Genomic DNA, 26856 nt, shown 5'->3' with positions numbered 1-26856 from the left:
AAGTGCCGCGAGTGAATGGAACACGACACAAGCGCATACCGTCGAAACTTGCACTGCTGCATATATGTTTTCAGTGCAATCCAGATACGGAAATAAAATAAGGATAACAAGTCAAACGAAATGCAAAAAATGGTTCAAATGGCTCTGAGCACTATGGGACTCAACTGCTGTGGTCATCAGTCCCCTAGAACTTAGAACTACGTAAACCTAACTAACCTAAGGACATCACACACATCCATGCCCGAGGCAGGATTCGAACCTGCGACCGTAGCAGTCGCACGGCTCCGGACTGCGCGCCCAGAACCGCGAGACCACCGCGGCCGGCAAATGAAATGCAGTTACTCTGTAGCGAGCCACCGAAAACCACGGGTACCTTGTGCCAAAACACTCTGCAAGTATCCCTGAACAGCCTCCGAAACGTTATTGGTAGAGTTCGGATTCACCCTGTATACATGTAGATGCAGATGAAGCCCACTTAACACGTTTGTTGAACGTCGGTTGAGAGTCACAGCATAAATTTGCCCGAAAATCCGTGAACACCTACTCAATATCTTTCAGGAAGAAAGGAAACGTATTTCCCCTTTCAGAAGACTTTACGACCATTCGGTGGTCCTTCACTCTGTCAGTCGCTCGATTGGCGTCTTTGGACCGAGCGGCAATTAATGACCGGAGACTGCTGGCTACAGTATTTACGTTGCACCAGAGACGCATCTCTTGAAGACTGTCAGGCAGAAGGGGAACGAGGAGGGGGAAAAAACTGGTCTCGTAGCAGCTGGCTCGGCGCGAGTGCGCGTGGGGACGCGTAGTGCCACTGCGGCCGTGTTGCGTAAGATGAGGTAAGGGAGGCAGCCGTCCGTTTTCCATGTAGCGAACTGCATCGCGACCGGCCGAGCTGAAGTTTCCTGGAAAGGTAAGTTGTCAAAGAAGTGCTCTTTGCATTACCTCCCAGTGGCCAACCGCAAATCAGATTAGTTCCCGTTATTTCCAGGATTTGTAAACCGCTTAGTTGCACCTCAGATTAGTCATTGTGAGGTATTTTTTCAACAGTATTTTTTATTAAATGCACTTTCTTCTGTCGAGGCATATATCTTTATGTATCGATAGTCATGCAGCAACAGCTGCCTAAGGTGTATCCAGTGATGAAAAATAATCTTTGCCTGCCGACAATGTTTCGTGCTTTATTGGTATTGTTCCCACTGTCTGCCGTTTGGCGTAATATTTGAGGCCTGTCGCTAGTTGCAGTTGGTAGTTCAGTTAGTCGGTAGAAGTGGTGAGATACGGGCCGTCGATATGCGTTAAGGTACACTGTCTCGGACAGGATATTCGATGTTATATTATTTACTCGTGTCAGAATTTTCGGCTGAACTGAAGCTTCAGCGTGAAAGAATATCTCGAAAGTCTTGGCATACCGACGTTTTTCAGGCATTGTGTAGTTTCGTTTACTATTGTTCGCGCAGCAAACGTGATAATAGATAAAAAAGACTGTTACCTATAACTGAAAATTCTAACTTAACAGTCTCCACTGTGTTCGTCATCGTCTAATAAAAATTTCGCAATACCATTAAAGCAAAACAATTACATTACAGTTTGAGTTTGAGAAAAGATAAGGAAGGGTTGGAGTAGGATAAGAGAGAAGGATTAATGTGACGTTGCCTTTTCGGTGAGAGTGTTAAAGTGTACTCCTACGACACCTCCTGCAGACTATGAAGTTCTTTGTTGCAGTCCGTTATTGTTTATCAAAATTCAGAGGAGAATCATTTTGACAGGAAGGCCTGGACAGCTTGGTACAGAGACTGACAGTTCTCTACATATACAAATACAGGGTGTCCCTCCTAAGAGTCTCCACAGGCATTTTCGCTAGTGTTTTGGCAGATATTTAAAGAAAATGGTTCAAATGGCTCTGACCACTGTGGGACTTAACATCTGAGGACATCAGCCCCCTAGAACTTAGAACTGCTTAACCTAACTAACCTATGGACGTCACACACGTCCATGCCCGAGGCAGGATTCGAACCTACGACAGTAGCGGTCACGCGGTTCCAGACTGAAGCGCTTAGAACCTCTCGGCCACAGCGGCCGGCGCAGATATTTACAATTTCGTTTTCGCAAACGCGTAGCTGGAGTCAGCCCAAACAAAAACTGCTCGTCTTTCATGCAACGTCCAGTGCCGACGGAAAGCGTTAGTTTGCTTTCCGTTACAAACAAAATGATTTTTATCGTGGAATATTACGTACCCATTCGGTAGAGCAGTTCCAAGTTAGTTTAATGCGATATTCGTTTTGTTTATATGCATCAGCAGCAACAGTAAAACACGAATAATAAACAGAACTCCACGGGCGACTGAGCAGCGCTGCTGCATAGCGGTCACAGTCGGCGTGGGCGAGGCGGTGGTGTTGCATTGGAGTATTGGTTATTCTTGATGTTTGAAAGTCCTTGTTAAAACATTCGGAAGATAATACTTTCCTATAAATGAAGGCATTCTCAGCCGACAATCTTATAGGGCTGTTGATCCTATCTGGCCGGCCGCGGTGGCCGAGCGGTTCTAGGCGCTTCAGTCCGGAACCGCGCGACTGCTACGGTCGCAGGTTCAAATCCTGCCTCGGGCATGGATGTGTGTGACGTCCTTAGGTTTAAGTAGTTCTAAGTTCTAGGGGACTGATGACCTCAGATGTTAAGTCCCATAGTGCTCAGAGCCATTTGAACCATTTGATCCTATCTGATAAATAGATTATGTAAAGCAATAGAGATTCTATTACGCTTCCTTGAGTCACACCCGATGTCACATTCGTTTCTGTTGAACATTCACCGTCCAGTATTAAGTACTGGATGTTACTGTACAGATATTCATCGAGACAGCCACATATTCACGAAGATAGGCCCTATGATTGTATCTTGGTTAGCAGTCGGCGATGTCGTGCAGCTTCGAACGCCTTTCGAAAATCTACATCGACGGAATCGATCTGTTCACCTGCATCTGTTGTTTCAATCCGAGAACATGTAATCGATTACGCAGAAATAGGTGAAACGATCATTACTGTAACATTATACGAATACCAATTAGTCACTAGAAACAGTCAATACCGTTAAATATCAAAGAGCGCTTTAAAGTGAAAGGAGCACTTACGTTATTGTAGGAAAGACAGATACCAGGCACATACATTACAAGAATCCAAAGAAAAGATAATTACTCCAGCAACGAATTAACTAGTTCGATTCTTGTGTATTTCTCGTCGTTCTGAGATTGAGATCCATAGTGGTAGGACTGACAGAAAAAAACTTAAAAAAAACCCATCAGGAGCACGTGTGCTTGATGGGTTCGTTTACTAATGGCGTAACATGTAGGAGATGCTAGTTCAACTGGAGTGACTTGTGGTGTAATGAGTATTGTTTTAGGGATGCTGTTGAAAAAAAAATCATCCGCTTACATCAACACACAACTGGCATCTGTGTGCTAATGATTAACGCGCTAAAAACAACCAGGTGTTTCACGAAGAAGGACAGCAGCTTCAATTAAACAGGCAACCAGCTCTTCTAGAGTGCCTGTCAGTGTCAAGCACACCGAATGCTTCATCTCTCCGCAGAAAAATAAATCCGTAGGAGGTTAGCAATATCTCTAAAAACCATTCTCATCACACGGCAGTTTGAACACAGACTTTGAACATCACTAGTGTCAAATCTTCGTAGACCTCCATCGGATAAACGTTGGACCTGTGTCAAGAAAACAACATTTCTAGAAACCTTTAGGTTATCACAAGGCAGGCATAATATGGAAGGAACGTCAGCGTTTAGCTTTCTGTCGATGATGACGCCGTGGGAAGCTTTCAGAAACACTGATTAGTGAGGCATGGGGAATAAATCAGAAAAATTTTATCACGAGATTTAAGGAAAGTATGGGTAGCCGTACGCAAATTCGAATGTTGATCGTCCAGAATGGGATAGCAGAGTCTTAACCATTGCGCTACAGCTCTCGGAAAGCACAACGTACTCGCACTAAGAGAGATTCTCTGACGATCTGCGGCTCGAAGAGCCTTGCAACTTCCGTAACTGCGCCAACCATAAAATTATAGCAGTATTTCTGACTGAGTTCGGTGTAACACACGAAACTTTCAAAAGTGCTTTAGGAACAGTCGTGATCGCGAAGGATGCTTGGATTGCGTAGCTTCCACAACTGGGTTCTAAGTAAATGACTTAGTACAGAATCTTTATGCTCGCGATGTAGTGATGCATGGGAATGCTGATTTATGGTCTTTTCCTCCAAACTAATAGCAGTGAAACAACAACATCAGAAAAAGGCAACGCTAAGAAGATAGTGTACCGGAAACATGAATGAACAGTCTGCATATGAAAGCTGTGCAAACCATTGGTTTCGGAATTAACATTCGTTCTCCAATGAAGTCTGACCTGGATAGAAGAAGCTGCTGCACCATTAAGTACCGTGAGTTGCAACGGTGAAGCTGTAAGATGTCTGAGGCTGCCAGGACTAATGCCTTTGCACCTCTCGCCATTTATTTCTTTATTGTAGTTTTTGAAGACGATATTGCTAGGTAGAGTCTGCCTCCGGAGCTGAGTGGTATGCGGAAGACGCGGGTGCGATTCCCAATACTGTCAATGGTTTTTCCTTCGTGGGATTGCACTCAGCCTCCAGACTCCATCTAAAGAGCTACTTGAATGAGAAGTAACGGCTCACAGGTCTGAGATGTCGGCAAAACGGGTGGGAGATCGGTGCGCTGACCATACGCCCGTCGATACCACATTATGACGGTGAACGGCAGAGGGTGACATGGCGGCCGGTCGACATCCCTTCGTCGATTCCCGCCGGGGTCAGGGATTTTCTCTGCCTCGTGATGACTGGGTGTTGTGTGATGTCATTAAGTTAGTTAGGTTTAAGTAGTTCTAAGTCTAGGAGACTGATAACCATAGATGTTAAGTCCCATAGTGCTCAGAGCCATTTCGACACCCCTTCGACCTTCAGTGGCTGGACGTGGAACTCGTTTATTGCTAGCCGACTAGTTGTACGCAGAAAATCGTTATAAAATTGCATTAAAGAGACAGGTGGTGCTTTGTTATAAACTGAATACTGGAAGAGTGGCTCAAATGGCTCTGAGCACTATAGGGCTTAACTTCTGAGGTCATCAGTCCCCTAGAACGTAGAAGTATTTAAACCTAACTAACCTAAGGACATCACACACATCCATAACCGAGGCAGGATTCGAACCTGCGACCGTAGCTGTCGCGCGGTTCCAGACTGTAGGGCTTAGAACCGCTCGGCCACTACGGCCGGCTATGGAAGAGAGTTGGACTTTCGATAGTAGTGTCTGAAAGCAATCGAACCTGTGTAATAATCTCCTGGGATAGGTGCCCGGTTTTCGTGCACTCTTCGATATCTTGTCTGACAGTTTATCAGATTAGAAATTTTTGGGTAGTTTGCCTCACTATCATATCTTTCAAGATGATTGTTATTTTTCAGTTTTTTCAGTAATCCAAGTTTAACGCACGGCACTTGCGGTAACAAAAAGCTGCCCTTTCTGATTCCTGCATCAGTGATGACATTGTGATGGTGTTTGGAGGGTTTGTGTGCTGTTTATTATCTATCTTGACTTGGTCCGGAATTCTTACCAAGTTTGCGTCGAATGTTTCTCTTGCTCAAAGATTAAAGTCCTACCACTTCCTAGAATTATAAATAACAACGTTGTAATGTGCAAGATGTACTAACGCCAACTCATAGATCTTATTTTAATTTCTTCTTCTTTTTCGTTAAAGTATTTAATGGGCTGTGAGAAACAACACGAATGTCTCCACTAATTTCTAAAATAACTACAAGAACTGTAGCCTTTCATATTTTTTGTTTGCTATGACAAGCTTCACTGGAAGTCGCTGCATAAGAGCAAGTCTGACACATCACTGTGCACATCCTTGCACTCTGTCATTTATGTTTGCTTTCATGCACAGATTTATACCTTCATCATACTAGTTGTGATGTCCTCTTATGATACAAGAAACATGCAGATGCAAGTGGCTAGTGCTCTGCTTTAATTTTCAGATAGGGAAAAATTGAAATCACCAACCGTTCCGGAGAAACACGTTACATAACTGTCTAGCCACCTTCCTATACATCTCCTGAAGTTCCGCTATGTTACTTTGGAGAGAAACTACACGATTTCTCCCAGAAGCCCGCAATTCATTCCTTCCCCATCCTCCAGTCAAGCGTATTCCACAACGACAACAAGCAGCCCAACGCACTGCTGACTTGCGTGACGGTTGCGCCAGAACGCCAATAAACGTTTCCCAGTAAAAGCGCAGCAGGAGACGAGGTACGAGTTGACTGTGCCAGCCGATGTGCAGATAGCAACAAGCGTCTGTGTTCAACGGTACCCATGCAATGTGAAGACGAACGAATGTCAAATAAAAACGGAATCTGCTTAGTTAGACAGTTTTACTGTTTTGTTAGATTTTGAAAATATTAACTTTATTAAGAGTTTTCATACTCTGAAGCGCCAATGAAACTGGTATAGGCATGCGTATTCAAATACAGAGTTATGTAAATAAGGCGCAGTGCTCGACAACGCCTATACAGTATGTGATCAAAAGTATCCGGACACCTGGCTGAAAATGACTTACAAATTCGTGGTGCACTCCACCCGTAATGCTCGAATTCAATATGGTGTTGACCCACCCTGAGCCTTCATGACGGCTTCCACTCTCGCAGGCATACGTTCAATCACGTGCTGGAAGGTTTCTTGACGAATGGTAGCCCACGGAGTGCTGCACTGAGGTATCGATGTCGGTCGGTGAGGCCTAGCACGAAGTGGGCGTTCCAAAACATTCCAAAGGTGTTCTATAGGTTTCAGATCAGGACTCTGTGCAGGCCAGTCCATTACAGGAATGTTATTGTCGTGTAACCACTCCGCCATAGGCCGTGCGTGTTGGAAGATGCAATCGCCATTCCCGAATTGCTCTTCAACTGTGAGAAAGCAAGAAGGTGCTTAAAAATCAGTGTAAGCCTGTGCCGTGATAGTGCCAGGCAAAACAACAAGAGCTGCAAGCCCCCTTCATGAAAAAGAAGACCACACCATAACACCACCGCCACCGAATTTTACTGTTGGCACTACGAATGCTGGCAGATGGACGACGTTCACCGTGCATTCGCCTTTCCTACACCTTGCCATCGGATCGCCACATTGTGTACCGTGATTCGTCACTCCACACAATGTTTTTCTACTGTTCAATCGTCCAATGTTTATGCTCCTTACATCAAGCGAGGCGTCGTTTGGCATTTACCGGCGTGAAGTGTAGCTTATGAGCAGCCGCTCGACCGTGAAATTCAAGTTTTCTCACCTCCCGCCTAACTGTCATTGTACTTGCTGTGTATCCTGATGCAGTTTGCAATTTCTGTGTCATGGTCTGGATAGATGTCTGCCTCTTACATATTACGACCCTCTTCAATTGTCGGCGGTCTCTGTCAGTCAAGGGACGAGGTCGGCCTGTACACTTTTGTGCTGTACGTGTCCCTTCACGTTTGAACTTCACTATCACATCGTAAACGTGGAAATTTCGCATACAGGTGTAGGACCCAAGTGACACTGAATCACCAGACCGCGATCGAAGTCCATGAGTTCCGCGGAGCTCCCCATTCTGCTCTCTCACGGTGCTTAATGACTAATGAGGTCGCTGACCTCAACTGGCAGTAGGTGGCAGCACAATGCACCTAATATGAAAAACGTATGTTTTTAGGAGTGTCCGGATACTTTTGATCACGTAGTGCATAAGACAACAGGTGTCTGGCGCAGATGTTAGATCGGTTACTCCTGCTACAATGGCAAGTTATCAAGATTTAAATGAGTTTGAACTTGGTGTTGTAGTCAGCGCATGAGCGATGGGACACAGCATCTTCGAGGTAGCGATGACTTGGGGAGTTTCCCGTACGACCATTTCACGGGTGTACAGTGAATATCATTCAAAGAAACATCATCGATACGGGCTTTCGGAGCCGAAGGGCCACTCGTGTACCCTTGACGACTGAACGACACAAAGATTTACGCCTCGCCTGGGCCCGGAAACATCGCCATTGGACTGTTAATGACTGGAAACTTGTTGCCCGGTCCGACGAGTCTCGTTTCAAATAGTATCGAGCGGATGGACGTGTACGGGTGTGGAGACAACCTCATGAATGCATGAACCCTGAATGTCAAGACTGTTCAAGCTGGTGGAGCTCTGGTGTGGGGCGTGTGCAGTTGGAGTGATATGGCACCGATGATTCTTCTAGATACGATTCTGACAGGTGACACGTACGTAAGCATCCTGTCTGATCACCTGCATCCATTCACTTCCATTGTGCTTTCCGACGGACTTGGCCGATTCCAGCAGGACAATGCGACACCCCACCCGTCCAGAATTGCTACAGAGTGGCTCCAGGAACACTCTTCTGAGTTTAAACAATTCCGCTGCCCACTAAACTCCCCAGACATGAACATTATTGAGCACATCTGGGATTCCTTGAGACGTGCTATTCAGAAGTCATGTCCACCCCTTCGTACTCTTACGGAGATCTCCGCCCCCTCTTGCTCTTAGGGATTTATGGACAGCCCTGCAACATTACTTCAGACATTAGTCGAGTCCCTGCTACATCGTGTTGTGGCACTTCTGCGTGCACGCGGGGGCCCTACACGAAATCGGGCTGATGTACCAGTTTCTTTGGCTCTTCAGTGTATATTTTACCTGCAAATGAGAGCCTGCACCGAAATGTCTCGTGGGACTTAGGATGTTATCACGAATTTTATGTGGTTGAGTCAGTTTTAAAGTTTGACTAAGGGTCTTTTTCAGAGTTGCATAAGCTTAGAAAAGGGTGCATTTTTGCACTTCAAACTACACGTTTACTGTAACTAGTCGCAATTTATTTTATTTCCGTTACGTGTTTCGTGTTACTGTCTGGCAGCAGGAAAAGAAAGCTGTTTTAGTACAAGGTTCGAAGTTTGATGTAGGTCTTTGATTTCCAAGAATTGCAGTAAGTACCTCCAGCATTGGCAGGCTCCTCTCGCTGTTGTTTTTACATTACATACAACAGCACATACACATTGTAGCGCTGAGATTTTTTATGTTCTTTCTTTTGTTAGCTTCTAGTATGTCACCTCTACTGACTTCAGTGAAACGAAGTGTATGCGATGTTAAGTGCGGTGTAAACAGAAAAAAAACAGCCTGTAACCACTGGAGGCTTCTACAATTACATTACTGTCATTCCTCAGTTGTGTGCAATACTGTGTTGTTATTTCTCAGATTAGTTCAATCTACGTGCAGATGAATAAAACCAATTTTAACATGCCACAAGGGTCTCACTTTTCTTTTTGAAAGTCATCATTAGTGACTTGAAATGTGTACGTATTTACGTGAACACTATCTTATTTTCAGCTTAGAAACAATTCTTTCATCTTCGGGTTTTCTATAGTTTAATAATGGTCCAAATATGAAACATAGGAAGCAGAAGATCATCTTTAAAACCAGTAGAGGAGGCACACATCTAGCAGCATCTATAAATCTTGCAAGTAAGAATCTGGGCCGTTATCGTGTTACAGAAAATTCGGTAGTGCCAGAACAGAATCTAACCCGAAAGTAAAGTGCTAGTGTGTAAAATAAAATAGTATGTTGATAAATTTTCATATATTTTAGACCAGTAATGATGTCTTCCAAAAACTAAACGTGAAACGCATATTACACGATAGATCTCTATCGGACTGTCAGAGGGCGTAGCGTGATTCATGACTCAAAATCACTCGTTTCCAGTTATTCAACGTCCAGTGGCGTCACACGTTACACCACATCAACAGCAATGAGTACGGAAATGTATGGCTTATGAGGAGGTGCTCGACCACTGCATCCTATTCTTTTCAACTCACTACACACAGTCATTGTGCTAGCTGGACTCCTGCAGCACTTTGGAACTCAAAGAGTGATTTCTTCCGTTGATTTCATGCGATTTTTTCAACCACCCTTCGCAATGCTCGATGATCTCTGTCACTCAGCTCATGAAGTCTTCCTGGGATTCGTTTTGCTTGTGCTGTTCTTTCACGTTTCCACTTCACAATCACATTAGCAACAGTCAACTTGGGCAGCGATTTAGATAGCGTTAGGAGGGTTGAAATATCGCTGATGGATTTGTCACTCAGTTGACGTTCGATGTTTCGTTCTAATTCGAAATTACTGAGCTTCACTGACCGACTCATTCTGCCATTATTGCTTCTACACATAAAAAAAAGTTTTGCATCACCTCGGCCCCGAGAGGTCCGGAACCTGTACAGAAAATTGGAGATCAACGTAAACACCATTTACACCCTTCTTATGGTTCATGAAAACCACACATTGCATATTGTGCCACCATACAGCGAGACCTTCAGAGGAGATTGCTGTACACACCGGTAACTCTAATACCCAGTAACACGTCCTCTTGCATTGATGCCTGCCTGCATGCGTCGTGGCATACCATCCTCAAGTTCATCAAGGCACTGTTGGTCCAAATTGTCCCACTCCTCAACAGCGATTCGGCGTAGATCCCTCACAGTGGTTGGCGAGTCACGTCTCCATAAACAGCCCTTTTCAATCTATCCCAGGCATGTTCGATAGCGTTCATGTCTGGAAAACATGCTGGCCACTCTAGTCGAGCGATGCCGTTATCCTGAAGGAAGTCATTCACAAGATGTGCACGATGGGAGAGCGAACTGTCGTTCATGAAGACGAATGCCTCGCCAATATGCTGCCGATATGGTTGCACCATCGGTCGGACGATGGCATTCACGTATCGTACAGCCGTTATGGCGCCTTCCATGACCACCAGCGGCGTACGTCGGCCCCACATAATGCCACCCCAAAACAGCAGGGAACCTCCACCTTGCTGCCCTCGCTGGACAATGTGTCTAAGGCGTTCAGCCTGACCGGGTTACCTCCAAACACGTTTCCGACGATTGTCTGGTTGAAGGCAGATGCGACACTCGTCGGTGAAGAGAACGTGATTCCAGTCCTGAGCGGTCCATTCGGCATTTTGCTGGATCCACCTGTACCGCGGTGCATGGTGTCGTGGTTGCAAAGATGGACCTCGCCATGGACGACGGGAGAGAAGTTGCGCATCATGCAGCCTGCTGCGCACAGTTTGAGTTGTAACACGACGTCCTGTGGCTGCACGAAAAGCATTACTCAAGTTGGCGTTGCTGTCAGGGTTCCTCCGAGCCATAATCCGTAGGTAGCGGTCATCGACTGCAGTAGTAGCTCTTGGGGGGCCTGAGCGAGGCATGTCACCGACAGTTCCTGCCTCTCCTATCTCCTCCATGTCCGAACAACATCGCTTTGGTTCACTACGAGACGCCTGGACACTTCCCTTGTTGAGAACCCTTTCTGGCACGAAGTAACAATGCGGGTGCGATCGAACCGCGGTATTGACCGTCTAGACATGGTTGAACTACAGACAACACGAGCCGTGTACGTCCTTTCTGGTGGAATGACTGGAATTGATCGGGTCGGACCCCGTCCGTCTAATAGGCGCTGCTCGTGCATGGTTGTTTACATCTTTGGGAGGGCTTAGTGACATGTCTGAACAGTCAAAGGGACTGTGTCTGTGATACAATATCCCCCGTGAACATCCATCTTCAGGAGTTCTGGGAACCGGATTGATGCAAAACTTTTTTTGATGGGTGTATATTGATAACAAAGAACTCCACGTCTCCTTTTTATAATGGCGGGCACTCCTCTGGTGACATCTACTGGTCTGTGCCTCATTACACAGGTGTGTCTGGATAATTTTGAGCAGATGGTGTAATGTTTTTTATAAAGCTGGTTAGCATTGTAATTTGCGCACTCTGGTGTTCGAACCTACCTTCTGGTGGATAACAGATTCTTTTTTTATCTCTCTTTGATAAGCACAATTTCCACAGCGTCCTGGCAATAAACTAAGGCCTTCTACGTGAAGAGTCTACAGCAACATCTACAGCATGAATGGAGGCTGTCGTTTACGTGTTTTGGGAGGTGGCGGCGGGTGCGTCATTTCCTGAATCACGACGGCCCCGCTCATCCGCCCAGCTGGCTGTGGCGCGCGGAGACAGGTAGTGGAGCGCCAGGTGACGTCACGGCGAAACGCTGCGCGCGCAGCGCCGCAGGCGGCATCCGCGGCAGACTTGTGCCGGCAGCAGCGGCGGGTCATCGGCGCAGGTGAAAGCGGGGCAGCCGAGTCAGGACGCCCCGCTCGCTGACTCAGCCGGCGTCCCGGCCTGCTTCGCCTCCGAATTGTCCAGTTTCCCTACCTCCACAACAACAAAGGCCCGCCCCCAGTAGTTGGCGGTTTACGTAAATATAATAGGCAATCTCATCAGGACCCTTAAAGCTGCAAACAGTAAGGCCATTCTCACTGACATTCGGGACATTTCGAGTCGCTGGATAGAGCACTTCCGTTCACTCATAAACCGTAACCGAGCGAGGTGGCGCAGTGGTTAGACACTGGCCTCGCGTTCGGGAGGACGAAGGTCCAATACCGCGTCCGGCCATCCTGATTTAGGTTTTCCGTGATTTCCCTAAATCACTCCAGGCAAATGCCGGGATGGTTCCTCTGAAAGGGCACGGCCGACTTCCTTCCCTAATCCGATGAGACCGATGACCTCGCTGTCTGTTCTCCTTCCTCAAATAACCCCCCCCCCCCCCCCTCTACCGTATCAAATTCAAATCCAGAATTATGCGTAGCTGTTTATCCTTCCCTGTACTCAAGTCTCTGGATGTCTGAACCAGGAATGCGTAACTACAAGCTGTTGCAATAAAGTACAGCCATAAACCGTAGTCCACTGCTGCTGACGTCTTCTTCAAACATGTCCTAAAACATGCAGCACAACCTCGGATGGTAGTCCCACCGTCATTTCATGAATTTAGCAAGGCTGTAGATCAGTGGTAGTCAAAACTGCAACCTGCAGGCCGCATGCCACCCTAATCAAGTGTTCGTGCGGCCTACGGTATTCAGCCGTATTTTATAATGATATTCTTCTAGCAGGTAACAGCAGAATCCAAAAAAGTTAACTAACGTCTTACTGGTGTATTTTTCTTGCTCAGTATCAAACAAAAACAAATAGATAGTAATATTTTAAGATGTGCTTAATTTTAATTGACGGTGGTGAAATCGGCCATTGAGCGAAGTTAACGCGTACGTCAGGGTCGGAGTGGTATGCGTAGCGGCTACTTTAGGGTTAGTAAAAGTGAGGGGGTGAGTTTGTCTTCCAGTGGTTCAAATGGTTCAAATGGCTCTGAGCACTATGAGACTTAACTTCGGAGGTCATCAGTCCCCTAGATCTTAGAACTACTTAAACCTAACTAACCTAAGGACATCACACAGCCGGCCGTGGTGGCCACGCGGTTAAAGGCGCTACAGTCTGGAACCGCGCGACCAATAAGGTCGCAGGTTCGAATCCTGCCTCGGGCATGGATGTGTGTGATGTCCTTAGGTTAGTTAGGTTTAAGTAGTTCTAAGTTCTAGGGGACTCATGACCTTAGAAGTTAAGTCCCATAGTGCTCAGAGCCATTTGAACCATTGACATCACACACATCCATGTCCGTGGTAGGATTCGCACCTGCGACCGTAGCGGTACCGCAGTTCCAGACTTAAGCGCCTAGAACCGCTCGGCCACAACGGCTGGCTGTCTTCCAATGCTGACAACTCATCCGCGCACGCAACTCACACCGATCACCTTCTATGATACAAATGTCAAACGGAAGTAACATACATTCGCGTATGTACAGTATATACATGGTCGTCCTCAAATGTGGTACATGTCTGTAGCAGGTACCCATGCAATGTGAAGACGAACGGACGTCAAATAAAAACGGAAACTGCTTAGTTAGACAGTTTTACTGTTTTGTTAGCTTTTGAAAATATTAACTTTATTAAGAGTTTTCATACTCTGACGCGCCAATGAAACCGGTATAGGCAAGCTTATTCAAATATAGAATTATGTAAATAAGGTGCAGCGCTCGAAAACGCCTATACAGTATGTGATCAAAAGTATCCGGACACCTGGCTGAAAATGACTTACAAATTCCTGGTGCACTCCATCTGTAATGTTGGAATTCAGTATGGTGTTGGCCCACCCTTAGCCTTCATGACGGCTTACACTCTTGCAGGCATACGTTCCATCAGTTGCTGGAGGGTTTTTTGACGAATGGTAGCCCATTCTTCACGGAGTGCTGCACTGAGGAGAGGTATCGATGGCGGTTGGTGAGGCCTGGCACGAAGTCAGCGTTCCAAAACATCCCACGGGTGTTCTATAGGATCAGGCTAGGACTCTGTGCAGGTCAGTCCATTACAGGGATGTTATTGTCGTGTAACCACTCCGCCACTAGCCGTGCGTGTTGGAAGATACAATCGCCATTCCCGAATTGCTCTTCAACAGTGAGAAAGCAAGAAGGTGCTTAATACATCAATGTGGGCCTGTGCCGTGATAGTGCCACGCTAAACAACAAGGGCTGCAAGCCCCCTCCATCAAAAAGACGACCACACCATAATACCACTGCCTCCGAATTTTACTGTTGGCACTACACACGCTGGCAGATGGATGACGTTCACTGGGCACTCGCCTTGCCCACACCGTGCCATCGGATCGCCACATTGTGTACCGTGATTCGTTACTCCACACAATGTTTTTCTACTGTTCAATCGTCCAATGTTTACGCTCCTTACACCAATTAAGCGTCGTTTGGCATTTACCGGCGTGAATTGTGGCCTATGAGCAGCCGCTCGACCGTGAAATCCAAGTTTTCTCACATCCCGCTTAACTGTCATTGTACTTGCAGTGGATCTTGATGCAGTTTGCAATTCCTGTGTCATGGTCTGGATAGATATCTGCCTATTACACATTACGACCCTCTTCAACTGTCGGCGGTCTCTGTCGGTCAAGAGACGAGGTCGGCCTGTACGATTTTGTGCTGTACGTGTCCCTTCACGTTTCCACTTCAAATCAAATTAAGGTTATTATAATACTGTGCTATGACTGCCAAATGTTTTGACTATCATTTTTCTTTTAAACATCTGTGACCGTGTCCCATATTGACATTGCTGTTATTAATTAATATAACATACTAATTTATGTAGGTCACTAGTTAATAGTAAAATCAGTAGGGATGGTGTAGTAAAGTGGCCATGGCGTGAAAAAGCGGCCATTGGATATTTTTTGACTTGAACAACGTAGTCGTCTACCGAACAGTGGTCGAGATGGCTCTAATACGCATACCCATTGTTGTCAGTGAGATTGACACAAGCTTGTCAGTTATTTTTTAGTGGAAACCTTTTTGTTTTTGAGTTATCTGATGTAAGGCAAGTCATTTTGTATTCTTCTTGTTACCTCACCTATATGGAAAATAATAATTTTTTACAATATCAATGTTTAAACACTGTATTTTGGCATACAAATGTGGTTCCTTGTTATTAATTTCACTTTCATAGTGGTTTCTGTGGATTAGTAATATCTACATGGCGTCCGATTGGGAAAAGTGCCACATTACTCGTTGGGAGAAGTGGCCAGTAAGAGTCAGTTACTTCCAAAAAACGTGTATAATACAACAAACAGAACTTACTTCTAAACACTTTCATATACAGAGCTATCATCAGCCCTTCTATCTCTTTGTGAGAATTTCGAATTAATTAAGTTGTACGCTATCATTTAAAACCGTTTCTATTCTGTTATATCTGGACTAATACGAGTGTCCGATAGTAAACGGTTTTCTGTAGCTACTTAGTATTCTTTCGGATACTAGGGCGTCAAAACACCTAAAAAATGTGACCGGAAGTCAGAGAAACAAACGTGCGATCCTGCTGCGGCGGCATTGATCATAGTTCCCGATAGATACGGAAAACTGGTCACTATTAAACCTTCAGCAAAATGCGAATGGTTTCAATATATTACTTTCTTTATCACTTGAAAATATGTGGTGTGGTACCTTATAATATATAGCTAAAATGTGCAAGTGGTTATCCTTTATCAATAATCATGCTTTGATGAAAACCACTGCTCCAGATAATCTGAAATGCACCCGCACCAGACAACATATCCAGGACAGCACTGAAAGTGGTGGATTGCCTCTAAAAATCAGACTCTTCTTCCTGTTTCTTCTAACGTTGCAAACCTGTAAGTTACCAGCAGAAACGAAGAACACAGTTGTCACAATCTTAAAAAAAAAGGCTACCGCCTGTAGTAATTGCCGTGGCATATCTCTGTCCGCCGTGGCCGGTTAAATTTATGCCAGAATTCTGTTGAATCGCCTTCGGGCTCTCTCCCGAGACTGTACTTCCTGAATCTCAGATGGATTTCGCCCCTCCAGAGGCACTGTTGATATGATTTTCTGAACACAACTACATGGAAAAGTGCAGGGAACAACATAAGCCTATGCTATTAGTGTTCTTTGTCCTAGGAGAGGCCTCTGATACGGCGTTCGAAGAAGGTATATGAAAATATTTCGCCTGTCTTGAACATTTACTTGGTCTAATGCAAGCTTTCTATGATGACATATTGGGGCAAGTGCTATACTTGGATGAAACATCGGACAATTTCCCTACTACTAAGGGGCTCAAACAAGGACGTGTTCTCGCGCCTACATCGTTTACCCCGTACTTCGCAGCCATGCTTTATGAGACATCATCTATAAACGATGCAGGTTTAGAACTTAAATACAGATTCGGCGGAGGACTATTTAATGAGCCCAGACTCCACTCTAAATTGTTCAGAAGTCTCAACCAGGTAACTGAACGGTAATATACAGACGTCAATGCTTCAGCGGCTCATACACTCGCAGAGCTGCAATCGTCTGTAAATTGTTTCAATAGTGCAAGTAAACAGTTTGGCCTGACCATCCAACATCCCAAAAACAAAAGTACTCGCAAAGCCAGTTCCTCCAACTGTATTTCTGGCTCTCAATATCACTGTTTCCAGCATACCTTTGGAAAAGGAAGTTCACTTCCTCTACTTAGGAAATATATTATCAACTAATTGCTCATCGGGAAATAACGTGCAGTAAAGAATATGCGCTGCTACTTTGTTTTTGGACGTCTCATGCATTGGGTCTTCCTGAATAAATACCTAACATATGTACCAAACTGATGGTTTATTGATCAATTGTTTTCTTCTACCATGCTCTATGGCTGCAAAACTTGGACGCTACATCGCCGTGAGCTTAAGCAACTAGACTGCTTCAACCAACAGAAACATATCGTATATACACTATAAACGTCAAATGGGATGAGTTCATACCAACCAACTCTTCCTGAGAAGAGGAAGATGTGCAGTACAGAAACCTTTACTGGTTACAAACTCAGACGCATTGGGGATTTCGAGCGGATGAGAAACGACAGATTTCCTATACATATGTTGTGTCCTGATCTGACTTGTTCAGCCTGTTACACTGAGATCTACATTTTCATGTGGATTCCGTACCATCGTTATTGCTTGCAAAAAAACTTGAAACATCTTTATTAGAGACAGTCATTGTTCAATTCTTAGTCGTCTCTAGATTGGTCCGTGTCTGCAAAAAACAATGTCGGATTTTTCTGTCCAACTGTGCTGTGAACACTGTTATTTGTATTCAACAAGCTAGGTTCAACAATATATTGCCGGTAGCTCTGTGACCAAATTACTACAATTTTGTATGTTTAGTACACGTGCCATTTGTAACATGAGCACTTACTGTCACTAGAGGTATTTTTGCTGAAAACGAAAAGATTCATTGCAGATTAAATTACAAAGTAAACTAAAAATAATTTCGTCTAGGCAGTTCAAGGTACTTTAATATTAAGCTAATCACTCCCTTTTTTTCAGTGAATTTATTTGCAAATACTCAGAATGTAGCCATATTTAAATATAAATTGGGATAAACTGAGTAAATAACATGTAAATTCACTTATTCCACGTCATTACAATATATCGGACTTGTTACTCATAGACGAAGTAACTAACGAAACAACTCATCTTCTACTAACGGCAGTTCCTCTTCGAGATCAAGTTACAGCTGGGTGTTCCTAAGACATAAGCCTGCTTTAATCGATACATTTAGTTTGTGTAATTAAAGGCACACCCACGAATTACATATCTTTATACTGAAGAACTGGTTATTTATTCTCTTTTTTATTTATTATTTTCTTAAAGGCACTACAGAACCTCCCTTGTTTCATTTTATCGTCATTCCCCCGTAAATGAAGCAAAGGACGCACACACACGCACAAGCACACACACACACACACACACACACACACACACACAGAGTGTGTGTGTGTGTGTGAGAGAGAGAGAGAGAGAGAGAGAGAGTGGTGGAGAGGTACATACTCAGTTTTTACTGTGCTGTTTCTTTTGTTGTGAACAAAACTCCGTATATTTTGTGACACTGTTGTATTACCGATGGCTTTATCTACCTCGACGACAATGTGAAGCTGTTAAATTAAAATATCTTTCTAAATCCCACTGAATTACTTCTTGCTATGGTACCTCATCGATAAGCGGTGCGCTGCTTAGGTTCTGTCACTTAGGTCACAGCAGGGGAGAAATTTGTTTTACAGCCATTACTCCTATGATGACACTTAACTACCGCCTCTCCAGTCCACGCTTTCTGTGCATTCCTATTTCGTCGATAGTGGCTTCTCGTCTTCCTTTTTTTGTGGTAACGCAGTTCCTGCACCTGATATTGTTGTCATTCATGCGGCTTACAGGTCATTTTTACTAAAACGATTGTTTTTCAGAGCCTTCCTCTATATTTCTTAATCAGTTCGAAGTAGTAAATAGACAATGCTCTTTTACTTTGCTATTTTATACACATGGCCTTTTTGTAAAGCCTTAATTACTCTCTCCTTTATCTTCAACTCTTCTTCTGAAAAGCTGTCGAAATTCTACTTAGACTGTCATTGCCTCTAAGTAGATATAATTAAATTCTTAAATCCCAAGGTCGTTAGTACCTGCCTTTTTAATATAGATTTTGCTTCTGTTTATTAACTCCAATTTTAGAAGACTCACAACCATTAGCTTCGGGCTCTATATCTCCTATCATATTTTTCTCTTCTCAGGTAAATCGTGCAACCATAAGCATGTGAACTAACAGCTCCAACCACATGTTGTAATTAGTACATTGCAGACGATGCCTGTTGCTTTTCTTACAGGGAGACAAGAAGAAGAAACCTATTTCCATTACATAGTATAAATGAGGACCCAGGTTAATGAAATTCACAAGCGGGATCCTGCTCATTTTATTGATACCGCTTTTAGTTACGCAAACAATGCTGCTGGACTGAAATCAATGTGGCAGTTAGTGCCTGAGATGACGTGACATGACATGGAGAAACGACGGAAGGTCACAGCCGTGGCTTCTGAATGTCGGCAACAGTTATTGGAGTTCATCCACGTAACGCTCAAGACTATCCTCGTGTAACTTGCAATGTGGTGTAGTGTTGAGCTGGCGTCATTTTAACCTAAAGATCTTCTGATATTTCGTGTTTATTGCACGTAGTTCTGTACGACTCTGCTGCTGTAGAATGCTTGCTTGTAAGCTGCTCAGCCCTAATGAACCACCATGTTGAGTCATTAGAGAGTGATGTTAATTTCTTTCTAACGAGAGCTACGGTTCATCGTTGACTCAGTGCACAGAAATCTGTTGTCGCCAACATTATCGTCATTTTGAACGCAATGTTTACTGTCGGTATTGCTCCGATCTGTTTTAGTGAGTAGCTGGCAAAGCCTTAAATGATTAATTTGCTGTGTGGTCATACTGACTGATCACAGTAACGTTTCTTCAGATATGTAGGGAAAGGGACATGTCTACAGAGGAAGGTATTTTCTTGGAACAGGAAAACAATTTTCCTAATCTCATCCGCAACCGACATATCAAGCAATTCTTTCTGTATCAGTGTCGAAATTACTTTAAATGTTCTCTATGGCATAAAATCATTTTAGTGATTTGTTTTCTTGTAAAATATTTTCCACTCCACTAGGCCGTCTGGAAGAGCAACAATATGTAGAATATTTGAATTAAAAACAGTCTTTGTTGCAAAAAAATGTCTCTGAGCACTATGGGACTTAACATCTGAGGTCATCAGTCCCCTAGAACTTTGAACTACTTAAACCTAACTAAGCTAAGGACATCACACAGCCCCATACGCCGGCCAGAGTGGCCGAGCGGTTCTAGGCGCTTCAGTCTGGAACCACGCGACCGATTTGGTCGCAGGTTCGAATCCTGCCTCGGGCATGGATGTGTGTGATGTCCTTAGGTTAGTTAGGTTTAAGTAGTTCTAAGTTCTAGGGGACTGATGACCTCAGATGTTAAGTCCCATAGTGCTCAGAGCCATTTGAACCATTTGAACCACACCCATGCCCGAGGCAGGATTCGAACCTGCGACCGTAGCGGACGCGCGGTTCCAGACTGCAGCGCCTAGAACCGCTCGGCCACCCCGACCGGCAATGACTGGACATACTGCACTCTTTCCATGTTCTTTTCCGTTCATTAGCATGGTGGTGGGATGGTTTGTCAACTGGACGATTTTCGTTTGTGTTTGGGAAAGCACAGCACGTCGTTTTTGAGACAGTATGGGAAGAGAATGCTACGTAAGAAGCGATCCCTTGTCATCAGTATAGACTGGAGTTTCAGATGTCTGCCTCTGCAGAAGTCGGGACGGCAGGGGCGAGACAGGCGATTGCTGGCTACTGTGTATTTACAACCTGGGCCCTGCCCAGCACCTGGAGTGTGGTTGGAAGGCCACACTAGCAGCAGGAACGCGCCGAACCCTCATGTTCTACCGAGAGCTTTTTGTTGGTAACCATTGCTCGCTTTCCGAAAGAAAGCGTAGCCTCGGTAGCTGCTTTCCACATTCAGAAAACCTCTGATCCAAAACGCTTCATTGGTAAATTAGTCAGCGACGTCATGGAGACGAAGCTGTGGCTGTCGTTTTTTGGAAGTGGGAAGGCGTTTTGTCACGTTACTGGCGTTGTACCGCAACTCGTTGTCTTGGAGGATTTTATGTGTGGAAGAATCTCCGCTAATGAGCCAGCGTGTATGAATTTTTTTCTGTTGGCAGGCATGCAGAGCTGTTCGCGGGAAATGATAGCAGGCTTAGGAGTCACTGAAAGGTTGTGGAGTCAGTGGCTACGTGCATAGGAGAGGAGATCAGAAGAGATATGGAGCTGTGCATATATTGTGCTTGTTAACCGTGTACGCTGGAGACGAGTAGTGTCCAGAGCTGCGGGAGCAGCAACGCGCCCTCGGCTTGTCTGCGGCAGAGCCATTCGCGTGACCTAAGTAACAGCATCGGCGTGATAGGGCATTTATTGGTCCGCACTCGCAGACATCTGTATGATCGCTATGATCGCCTTGCTGAATTGAATGTTCTTGATCAACCGGCAGGTTTAGAGTCAATGTTATCATTGGGATTCAAATTCAAAGGGTTCAAATGGCTCTAAGCACTATGGGACTTAACATCTGAGGTCATCAGTCCCCTAGACTTAGAACTACTTAAGCCTAACTAACATAAGGACATAACACACATCCATGCCGGATGCAGGATTCGAACCTGCGACCGTAGCAGCAGCGCGGTTCCAGACTGTAGCTCCTAGCGGCCGGCTATCATTGGGATTAATGAAGTTTGAGATTCTCGTTCACATCGATGCGTGCATTAAGAGGGGATACATTTTTCATTCAATAAAGTAACTGTGCGAATCGATAGAAATACACTATTTGCGAATTTATGTGTATAGAGTTTGTAAAACATTCCACAGTCTTTCATAATCGATTCACTAAGAATATGTCTACTGAATGCATCAATGTGTCAATTGAAAGACTATTTCTGTTAGACACCTTCCATCCATATTAAAACATTCTTTGTGTACATCTCCGTTTTACCATCACCAGCTAGGGCCTAAAAATCGCGTTACCCAAAAATTTATAGCTTAGCTCTTAAAGGTGTGACCGACTTACAATTAATTTTCTGGGTCTGTGTAACTTTTCACGCGCATCAGGTTTCACAACATATCGAAAAACAAATATCGCATTAAAATGGAACTACTGTGCAGAATGAGCACATTAATATCTGCTTCAAAAATCATTTTGTTTGTAATGGGAAACAAACTGACGCTTTCTGTCGTCACGGGCATCGCATGACAGTCGTGATGAACAGTATTTGTTTGGTTAACTCCACCTACACACTGCAAAAATGAAAGTGGAAATATCTGCCGAATCGCCAGAGAAACTATGCTTGATGACTCATGGAAATACACCCTATATCCGGAGATTTATATGTAAAAGATGCTCAGTGTATACAGAGTGATCAGGAACAGGCTAAACAGCTTGTTGGGGTGTTGCAGGGTAGGTTGCGCTGAGAAATAATCAGAAAAAAAATTCGATACGTTGAACCGTTTCCGAGTTAATTAAAATTGAAGCTAGCTAATCAAGTCGTTGAGGACGCAAATTCAAGCGGCCCGCTAGATACAATTAGTGTCTTGTGTTCTCGTACTACAGAAGACAGCGCACGAGACTGCTCAGTCTTTGTGTAGGGTTCGAACTTTACTAGCGTTCCGTGTCCAATTTTTGTATCACTGTCTTGTTCGGTTTTAGGAAAACAAACGAAAAACACCTTTGGCAACACTATCTCAGCACGACTTACCCTGAAACACCTTTACATACTTCTCAGACCGTTTCTGGCCAACCTTTATAGCTGCAGAAACATTTGATTGAACCGCCAGAGAAACACACACCGAATACGGTTGATGTATGGTGACAGTGCTAAACTTCGAGATTTTTAGCTTGATCGTTGGTCGTCAGAAGTTATTTCTGAGCAGCATTAAATAAACCAATCAAAACGACAAAACTCCATCAACAAAGAAAGTAACTTAAAAACACTCGTTGGAACAATATTTGGATATTGTTCGTCAGTGTCGGATCCGTACTAGGTATGACTGATAGGGGAAATAGAGGAGATCCAAAGAAGAACAGCACGTTTGGTTACAGATCCAGTGAGAGCGGAAGCCTCACGGAGGTGCTCACCCAGCTCCAGTGTCAGACACTGTTAAAGAGGCGTTTTGCACCACGGTGTGGTCTACATCTACATCTACATCCATATTCCGCAAGCCACCTGACGGTGTGTGGCGGAGGGGTACCTTGGGTACCTCTATCGGCTCTCCCTTCTATTCCAGTCTCGTATTGTTCGTGAAAAGAAGGATTGTTGGTATGCCTCTGTGTGGGCTCTAATCTCTCTGATTTTATCATCGTGGTCTCTTCGCGAGATATACGTAGGAGGGAGCAATATACTGCTTGACTCCTCGGTGAAGGTATGTTCTCGAAACTTCAACAAAAGCCCGTACCGAGCTACTGAGCGTCTCTCCTGCAGAGTCTTCCACTGGAGTTTATCTATCATCTCCATAACGCTTTCGCGATTACTAAATGATCCTGTAACGAAGTGCGCTGCTCTCCGTTGGATCTTCTCTATCTCTTCTATCAACCCTATCTTGTATGGATCCCACACTGCTGAGCAGTATTCAAGCAGTGGGCGAACAAGCGTACTGTAACCTACTTCCTTTGTTTTCGGATTGCATTTCCTTAGGATTCTTCCAATGAATCTGAGTCTGGCATCTGCTTTACCGACGATCAACTTTATATGATCATTCCATTTTAAATCACTCCTAATGCGTACTCCCAGATAATTTATGGAATTAACCGCTTCCAGTGCTGACCAGCTATATTGTAGCTAAATGATATGGGCTCTTTCTTTTATGTATTCGTAGCACATTACACTTGTCTACATTGAGATTCAATTGCCATTCCCTGCACCATGCGTCAATTCGCTGCAGATCCTCCTGCATTTCAGTACAATTTTCCATTGTTACAACCTCTCGATATACCACAGCATCATCCGCAAAAAGCCTCAGTGAACTTCCGATGTCATCCACAAGGTCATTTATGTATATTGTGAATAGCATCGGTCCTACGACACTCTCCTGCGGCACACCTGAAATCACTCTTACTTCGGAAGACTTCTCTCCATTGAGAATGACGTGCTGCGTTCTGTTATCTAGGAACTCCTCAATACAATCACACAATTGGTCTGATAGTCCATATGCTATTACTTTGTTCATTAAACGACTGTGGGGAACTGTATCAAACGCCTTGCGGAAGTCAAGAAACAGGGCATCTACCTGGAAACCAGTGTCTATGGCCCTCTGAGTCTCGTGGACGAAGAGCGCGAGCTGGGTTTCACACGATCGTCTTCTTCGAAACCCATGCTGATCCCTACAGAGTAGATTTCTAGTTTCCAGAAAATTCATTATACTCGAACATAATACGTGTTCCAAAATTCTACAACTGATCGACGTTAGAGATATAGGTTATAGTTCTGCACATCTGTTCGACGTCCCGTCTTTACTGTTAGATTCCCGAGAGCGTATGTTTCTAGAAGAGTCAATCAATATAATTGCTTCGTCCTACGTTTATCTCGCGAAAGGGCCATGAAGATAAAATCAGAGAGATTCGAGCCCACACAGTGGGTTACCAGCTCTCGTTCTTTCTGAGAATAGTAAAAGGGGTCTGCTGAACTTGAATATAAAGTACCCTCCGCCACACACGGTGACGTTGCTTGCAGAGTATAGATGTAGATACAAATGCAGATGGATTGTTCACAGATTAGAGATGCGCCAAATCAGCTGACTGATATCCCATCCCAACAGCTGCTTCGGTGCCTCATTACATGGTTGATGTGTTTGACCACCACGAGCTGCAGTAGTCCCGAAGGTCACTGTTGTTGCACGTCTACTTCTGGGAAAGGCAGAGGTACAGAGGGAGTGGAGTTAGGGGAACGGTCATGACGTCATCATCCCGCTTGACGAGTGGCGAAACTGCCACGAACGGGTCTCGGACCGCGCCAGACACGCGCGTGGCGGCTTTGACGTCAATAGCGCAGCACCAGACCACGCCGCAAAACCGGATTACTCGTGATCTGTCTGTATAGCCAGAGGCTTCAACAGGGCAAAACTTGTTGTGAGTTACGCCTGCTGTTGACCTATAAAGATTCTCGGCGAGTATGTGTACTAGATCCGCAACAGTGGACTCACACGAAGCTCATTTCTCTAGGTTTGATCCGCGGTTCTGTCTTACTCGGAGTATTGAAGCAGGATCCACTAGTCCTAGTTCCAGAAAAATCGCAGCTTTGGTTTCAAAAACATCATCAGAAAGGAGAACGATGTGTTAATCGCATGCCCCTTTGGTATTCCGTTGAATGATGTCCTAGGTTGAGGTCGTGAACGCGATGGGCAGTATAGGCGCTGATTCCTCGGTCTGATTGCAGATTCGTTTTAACCTAAGTACGAGGCAACGTCAAATCAGTCAGGTTCACGCAGTGGCAGGAAATAAATACTCCCTCAGTCTTAATTTCCTCGTCTACTCGTTACACACAAACCCGCCCACGTCGATCTACATCTACATGATTACTCTGCAGTTCACAGTTAAGTGCCTGGTAGAGTGTTCATCGAACCACCTTTAAACAACTTGTCTACCATTTCACTCTTGAACAGTGCTCGGGAAAAACGAACACTTAAATCTATCCGTGCGAGCTCTGATTTCTCTTATTTTATGATTATGATAATTTCTCCCTATGTAGGTGAGCTTCAACAAAATATTTCCACACTCCGAGGAGAAAGCTGGTGACTGAAATTCCATAAGATGCTGCCGCAGCGATGCACGCCTTTGTTTCAATGACTGCCAACCCAATTCGCATGTCATATCCATGGAACTCTCTCCCTTGTATTGCTATAACACAAAACGAGCTGCCTTTCTTTGAGCATTTTCGATGTCCTCCGTGAATCCTGTCTGATGCGGATCCCTCACGCACAGCGATACTGTAGAAGAGGGTGGACAAGCGTACTGTAAGCAGTCTCTTTAGTAGACCTGTTACATTTCCTTAGTGTTCTGCCAATAAATTGCAGTCTTTGGTTTGCTTTCTTCATAACATTATTTATTATCACAAGCATCATGTACATGCACCAATGTCTTATCAACATACGAAATGTTTCGCGAAAACTCTTTATTAACACGAACAATCCTGTTGGCAGAACATCCGCAACTGAACATTATAGCAGAGGTTGAAAATACCGCTTCAGCTGTAAATTACTTTATTTTCGCACGACCGGTTTCGGACTGTTATAAACCTATCCTCAGGTGTCGTAGCTGTGCTGTGGTCCCCGAGCGCTGCGTGTACCAGGTGCGGTGTGCTGCCTATGCGCGCACTACGCCGAACAGGCTGTTTACAGAGAAATACACCCAACTCTAATCATCACTTAACTGTAGCATTACGTCGGCAGGAAATGCTGAAAACACTTTTGGAACCAATTTTATGTTGGCAACCCCGGACAAGCTGATTTCAGATGCTTTCTAGCCTGTTCAAAGCGGTGATTGCTTTGTTCTGGTGTTTTTCAAGATAAGGTGTTCACATCAGCTGTAACTTTGCTTTGTTTAGAAACTTTCAACATGTACCGACTTGTGTTTATCTCTCGGTAATTACTTTCCTTAATAAATCAAGTCTCCGCGTCCACTGTTTCATCGTTTCTCCGATCAAAAGTATAAATTAAGCTGGTTTACACAGTAAATCTCCTGTAACTTGTAGTCCTCTTTATTTTGTGGACAGAAAGAATGGGCAAGTAATTCTGTTGCGTGTTTATTCGTCTTAACTCCGAGCCGCGCGTTATCACAGGAGTTGAACTGCGACGAGAGCACCTACAAACTCTCTTCACTAGAATCAACAAGGCTGGATGTTGGAAGTTTTATTTCTGAAATACTCGCCAGGCTTGCACTGCCGTACCAGAAAAACAAAAACTATAATAATAGGTTGGTTTTGGA

This window comes from Schistocerca serialis, chromosome 2 (genome assembly GCF_023864345.2).
Source record: "Schistocerca serialis cubense isolate TAMUIC-IGC-003099 chromosome 2, iqSchSeri2.2, whole genome shotgun sequence".
Lineage (NCBI taxonomy): Eukaryota > Metazoa > Arthropoda > Insecta > Orthoptera > Acrididae > Schistocerca > Schistocerca serialis.
The sequence above is the reverse complement of the archived record's forward strand: the minus strand, read 5'-3'. Positions refer to the sequence as shown.